Below are 5,751 nucleotides of genomic sequence, written 5' to 3'. Positions count from 1 at the left end.
GACACAATTAAATTAGTTTAATTTCAGTTTTTCAAACATTTTATTTTAAAGCAAATTTTTGTTAAATATTATTTATATCCAACTCTGTAACTCGCTTATGGTTGGTCCTACAAGAAAAATGCAAATAACTATTTTGTAGGAAATTTTATCAGCTTTAATTTTGAAAGAAAGATAAAAATTGATAGGAGTAACTGTTTTCGAGATATAAGCAAAAAACCAATAAAAAAACTGTGACTGTTACTGAACAAAAATGTAATTCGGTTTTCAATGTTTGAGACGAAGACGAAACTGCAGCATTTAAAAACGACTCTGAAGACTTCAGTAACTTTTATGTCACTTCCTTTCTCTTCTAATAAAGTATTGGACCCAATAAATTAAGTGTATTTTAAATCACAAGACATTTTCTGTTAAAGCACTTTTTTTTTAAATATTAATTATTTTCAATCATATATCTCGCTTATGGTTAGTCCTACATGAAAAATGCAAATAACTATTTTGTAGGAAATTTTATCAGCTTGAATTTTAGTAAAAAGATAAAAATTGATAGGAGTAACTGTTTTCGAGATATAAGCAAGAAACCAAAACACTGTTACCTTAATTAAGCGTTTGCATATAAGCAAATTTAGTACTATTAGTATTATTATTATTAATGTTATTGTTATTAATATGACAACTAAAGACAACTCTGAAATCTTTAGTGACTTTTATGTCTTTTCCTTTTTTCTCTACTAAAGTGTTAGACACAGTTAAATTAGTTTAATTTCAGTTTTTCAAACATTTTATTTTAAAGCAAATTTTTGTTAAATATTATTTATATCCAACTCTATAACTCGCTTATGGTTGGTCCTACAAGAAAAATGCAAATAACTATTCTGTAGAATATTTTATCAGCTTTAATTTTGAAAGAAAGACAAAAATTCATAGGAGTAACTGTTTTCGAGATATAAGCAAGAAACCAAAAAACTGTTACCTTAATAAAGCGCTTGCATATAAGCAGATTTAGTACTATTAGTATTATTATTATTAATGTTATTGTTATTAATATGACGACTAAAAACGATTCTGAAGACTTTGGTTACTTTTATGTCCTTTTCTTTTTTCTCTACTAAAGTGTTAGACACAATTAATTTAGTTTAATTTCAGTATTTCAAACATTTTATTTTTAAGCAAGTTTTTGTTACATATTATTTATATCCAACTTTATAACTCGCTTATGGTTGGTCCTACAAGAAAAATGCAAATAACTATTTTGTAGGAAATGTTATCAGCTTTAATTTTGAAAGAAAGATAAAAATTGATAGGAGTAACTGTTTTCGAGATATAAGCAAAAAACCAAAGTAAAAACTGTTACCGTTTCAGAACAAAAATGTAATTCAGTTTTCAATGTTTGAGACGAAGACGAAAATGCAGCATTTAAAATCGACTCTGAAGACTTCAGTGACTTATATGTCACCCCCTTTTTTTTCTAATAAAGTATTGGACCTAATAAATTAAGTGTATTTTAAATCACAAGACATTTTCTGTTAAAGCACTTCTTTTTTAAATATTAATTATTTTCAATCTTATATCTCGCTTATGGTTAGTCCTACATAAAAAATGCAAATAACTATTTTGTAGGAAATTTTATCAGCTTGAATTTTAGTAAAAAGATAAAAATTGATAGAAGTAACTGTTTTCGAGATATGAGCAAGAAACCAAAACACTGTTACCTTAATTAAGCGTTTGCATATAAGCAAATTTAGTACTATTAGTATTATTATTATTAATGTTATTGTTATTAATATGACGATTAAAGACAACTTTGAAACCTTTAGTGACTTTTATGTCTTCTTCTTTTTCCTCTACTAAAGTGTTAGACACAATTAAATTAGTTTAATTTCAGTTTTTCAAACATTTTATTTTAAAGCAAGTTTTTGTTAAATATTATTTATATCCAACTTTATAACTCGCTTATGGTTGGTCCTACAAGAAAAATGCAAATAACTATTCTGTAGAATATTTTATCAGCTTTAATTTTGAAAGAAAGACAAAAATTCATAGGAGTAACTGTTTTCGAGATATAAGCAAGAAACCAAAAAACTGTTACCTTAATAAAGCGCTTGCATATAAGCAGATTTAGTACTATTAGTATTATTATTATTAATGTTATTGTTATTAATATGACGACTAAAAACGATTCTGAAGACTTTGGTGACTTTTATGTCCTTTTCTTTTTTCTCTACTAAAGTGTTAGACACAATTAATTTAGTTTAATTTCAGTATTTCAAACATTTTATTTTTAAGCAAGTTTTTGTTAAATATTATTTATATCCAACTCTATAACTCGCTTATGGTTGGTCCTACAAGAAAAATGCAAATAACTATTTTGTAGGAAATTTTATCAGCTTTAATTTTGACAAAAAAATAAAAATTGATAGGAGTAACTGTTTTCGAGATATAAGCTAAAAACCAATAAGAAAACTGTGACTGTTACTGAACAAAAATGTAATTCAGTTTTCAATGTTTGAGACGAAGACGAAACTGCAGCATTTAAAAACGACTCTGAAGACTTCAGTGACTTTTATGTCACTTCCTTTTTCTTCTAATAAAGTATTGGACCCAATAAATTAAGTGTATTTTAAATCACAAGACATTTTCTGTTAAAGCAATTTTTTTTTAAATATTAATTATTTTCAATCATATATCTCGCTTATGGTTAGTCCTACATGAAAAATGCAAATAACTATTTTGTAGGAAATTTTATCAGCTTGAATTTTAGTAAAAAGATAAAAATTGATAGAAGTAACTGTTTTCGAGATATAAGCAAGAAACCAAAACACTGTTACCTTAATTAAGCGTTTGCATATAAGCAAATTTAGTACTATTAGTATTATTATTATTAATGTTATTGTTATTAATATGACAACTAAAGACAACTCTGAAACCTTTAGTGACTTTTATGTCTTTTCCTTATTCCTCTACTAAAGTGTTAGACACAATTAAATTAGTTTAATTTCAGTTTTTCAAACATTTTATTTTAAAGCAAATTTTTGTTAAAAATTATTTATATCCAACTCTATAACTCGCTTATGGTTGGTCCTACAAGAAAAATGCAAATAACTATTTTGTAGGAAATTTTATCAGCTTGAATTTTAGTAAAAAGATAAAAATTGATAGGAGTAACTGTTTTCGAGATATGAGCAAGAAACCAAAACACTGTTACCTTAATTAAGCGTTTGCATATAAGCAAATTTAGTACTATTAGTATTATTATTATTAATGTTATTGTTATTAATATGACGATTAAAGACAATTTTGAAACCTTTAGTGACTTTTATGTCTTCTTCTTTTTCCTCTACTAAAGTGTTAGACACAATTAAATTAGTTTAATTTCAGTTTTTCAAACATTTTATTTTAAAGCAAATTTTTGTTAAATATTATTTATATCCAACTCTATAACTCGCTTATGGTTGGTCCTACAAGAAAAATGCAAATAACTATTTTGTAGGAAATTTTATCAGCTTTAATTTTGAAAGAAAGATAAAAATTGATAGGAGTAACTGTTTTCGAGATATAAGCAAAAAACCAATAAAAAAACTGTGACTGTTACTGAACAAAAATGTAATTCGGTTTTCAATGTTTGAGACGAAGACGAAACTGCAGCATTTAAAAACGACTCTGAAGACTTCAGTGACTTTTATGTCACTTCCTTTTTCTTCTAATAAAGTATTGGACCCAATAAATTAAGTGTATTTTAAATCACAAGACATTTTCTGTTAAAGCACTTTTTTTTTAAATATTAATTATTTTCAATCATATATCTCGCTTATGGTTAGTCCTACATGAAAAATGCAAATAACTATTTTGTAGGAAATTTTATCAGCTTGAATTTTAGTAAAAAGATAAAAATTGATAGGAGTAACTGTTTTCGAGATATAAGCAAGAAACCAAAACACTGTTACCTTAATTAAGCGTTTGCATATAAGCAAATTTAGTACTATTAGTATTATTATTATTAATGTTATTGTTATTAATATGACAACTAAAGACAACTCTGAAACCTTTAGTGACTTTTATGTCTTTTCCTTTTTTCTCTACTAAAGTGTTAGACACAGTTAAATTAGTTTAATTTCAGTTTTTCAAACATTTTATTTTAAAGCAAATTTTTGTTAAATATTATTTATATCCAACTCTATAACTCGCTTATGGTTGGTCCTACAAGAAAAATGCAAATAACTATTCTGTAGAATATTTTATCAGCTTTAATTTTGAAAGAAAGACAAAAATTCATAGGAGTAACTGTTTTCGAGATATAAGCAAGAAACCAAAAAACTGTTACCTTAATAAAGCGCTTGCATATAAGCAGATTTAGTACTATTAGTATTATTATTATTAATGTTATTGTTATTAATATGACGACTAAAAACGATTCTGAAGACTTTGGTGACTTTTATGTCCTTTTCTTTTTTCTCTACTAAAGTGTTAGACACAATTAATTTAGTTTAATTTCAGTATTTCAAACATTTTATTTTTAAGCAAGTTTTTGTTACATATTATTTATATCCAACTTTATAACTCGCTTATGGTTGGTCCTACAAGAAAAATGCAAATAACTATTTTGTAGGAAATGTTATCAGCTTTAATTTTGAAAGAAAGATAAAAATTGATAGGAGTAACTGTTTTCGAGATATAAGCAAAAAACCAAAGTAAAAACTGTTACCGTTTCAGAACAAAAATGTAATTCAGTTTTCAATGTTTGAGACGAAGACGAAAATGCAGCATTTAAAATCGACTCTGAAGACTTCAGTGACTTATATGTCACCCCCTTTTTTTTCTAATAAAGTATTGGACCTAATAAATTAAGTGTATTTTAAATCACAAGACATTTTCTGTTAAAGCACTTCTTTTTTAAATATTAATTATTTTCAATCTTATATCTCGCTTATGGTTAGTCCTACATAAAAAATGCAAATAACTATTTTGTAGGAAATTTTATCAGCTTGAATTTTAGTAAAAAGATAAAAATTGATAGAAGTAACTGTTTTCGAGATATGAGCAAGAAACCAAAACACTGTTACCTTAATTAAGCGTTTGCATATAAGCAAATTTAGTACTATTAGTATTATTATTATTAATGTTATTGTTATTAATATGACGATTAAAGACAACTTTGAAACCTTTAGTGACTTTTATGTCTTCTTCTTTTTCCTCTACTAAAGTGTTAGACACAATTAAATTAGTTTAATTTCAGTTTTTCAAACATTTTATTTTAAAGCAAGTTTTTGTTAAATATTATTTATATCCAACTTTATAACTCGCTTATGGTTGGTCCTACAAGAAAAATGCAAATAACTATTCTGTAGAATATTTTATCAGCTTTAATTTTGAAAGAAAGACAAAAATTCATAGGAGTAACTGTTTTCGAGATATAAGCAAGAAACCAAAAAACTGTTACCTTAATAAAGCGCTTGCATATAAGCAGATTTAGTACTATTAGTATTATTATTATTAATGTTATTGTTATTAATATGACGACTAAAAACGATTCTGAAGACTTTGGTGACTTTTATGTCCTTTTCTTTTTTCTCTACTAAAGTGTTAGACACAATTAATTTAGTTTAATTTCAGTATTTCAAACATTTTATTTTTAAGCAAGTTTTTGTTAAATATTATTTATATCCAACTCTATAACTCGCTTATGGTTGGTCCTACAAGAAAAATGCAAATAACTATTTTGTAGGAAATTTTATCAGCTTTAATTTTGACAGAAAA

The sequence above is a fragment of the Tribolium castaneum genome, chromosome 8 (genome assembly GCF_031307605.1).
Source record: "Tribolium castaneum strain GA2 chromosome 8, icTriCast1.1, whole genome shotgun sequence".
NCBI classification, from domain to species: domain Eukaryota; kingdom Metazoa; phylum Arthropoda; class Insecta; order Coleoptera; family Tenebrionidae; genus Tribolium; species Tribolium castaneum.
The sequence above is the reverse complement of the archived record's forward strand: the minus strand, read 5'-3'. Positions refer to the sequence as shown.